Consider the following 1297-nt stretch of genomic DNA (forward strand, 5'->3'; position numbering starts at 1 on the left):
CCTCCGCTAGCGGCGGCTCCGCTCTCGGAGGGAGGCGGCGGCGGTAGCACAGAGGGGAAGGGGCTTTCGGGGGTCGTCAGAGCTCTGAGGAGCCCCTCAGCCCCGTGGAGAGCAGACTCCACCCGCGACGCGTCCAACCGGAGCCCCGGGGGGCGGCTGCCGGAGCGGGGCAGGCCCGGAGCAGCGGGGGTTTGCCGGGGAGGCATTACAGCCGTGATCCCAGGCCTCCTTCCCCGAGGCCTTGCGGGTCCAACTTGTGGTGAGGCCGCAGGCCGCCATGGGTCGTCTCTGTCAGGGGACGGTGCCGCCGGGCCCCGGGCGCCTCAGGCAGGACTCAGGCGGGGTTTTTCCAAGGCTTTTTGCAAGTTCTTGGAGTGGCCGACCGGGTGCTTCCTGCAGGACTCTGCTTCCCTGGGAGACAGGATGGATCCCGGGCATCTGAAGGCTCTCCTCTTTCCAGGCCCTGCTTGCCAGTCATGACGCCCAGCAGGCCCAACAGGTTTGGTGTTTTTGAGTGAGTGAGGTTTCTCTTCAGCAGCAGGAGCACACACCGACACACGCCGAAGCCCTTCTGAAACAGGGTCTCTTTTTAGGGTAGAAAACCACTGAGATTCGAAGATCATGCAAAACCACGGGCAAAAGGAGACACTGGCGCTACCGAGATTACCTTAAGCATCTGTTGGAGGATGGTAAACACTAGTTCAGTGCATCGTCAGATCAACTCATTAATATAAACTTGATTCAGATCAGGTGCAGGCACACGCTTTTGTTTTAGCCCAAGCACAGAATCGACTTTGGTTTTGTATTTTTTCAGTAGCTGCAGGAAGATGGGCGATACCTGATACAGCATCGTTACAAAGGCGCAGGCAGACGATATCTGATCTGGTATAAAGCTTGCCAAAACCATGTCAACATTTTTTTTTTTTTACACAAGTTAATTTAAGCCCCAAAAAGAGCCAGAATCAGCACTCTGTGACATTTCTGACCCAGCTCAGAGTCATAGTGCTGCATTGCCTCTATCATCAAACCCTGGCCTAACAGGATGATGATAGCTCTTCATATTCACTGGATAATGGCTGGAGAGAAAAAGTTTCCTACTGTTGGTGCCTTAAGTAAGTGTACTTCAAAGAAGTGGTCTCAGTTTCCTTATGTCCCCACTACCAGTGTGGGCTGCCAACTTTGGCTTTCTTTCGAACTTTTAGCTGCTGACATTTCTGCTCCTTTTATAGGACTGATCTCTGAGCAGAGTGTTATCTTCTGATCTTCATCTTCTCAACCTTGGCAGGGCTGCTGCAGG

Source organism: Calidris pugnax, unplaced genomic scaffold, assembly GCF_001431845.1.
Source record: "Calidris pugnax isolate Ruff unplaced genomic scaffold, ASM143184v1 scaffold188, whole genome shotgun sequence".
NCBI lineage: Eukaryota > Metazoa > Chordata > Aves > Charadriiformes > Scolopacidae > Calidris > Calidris pugnax.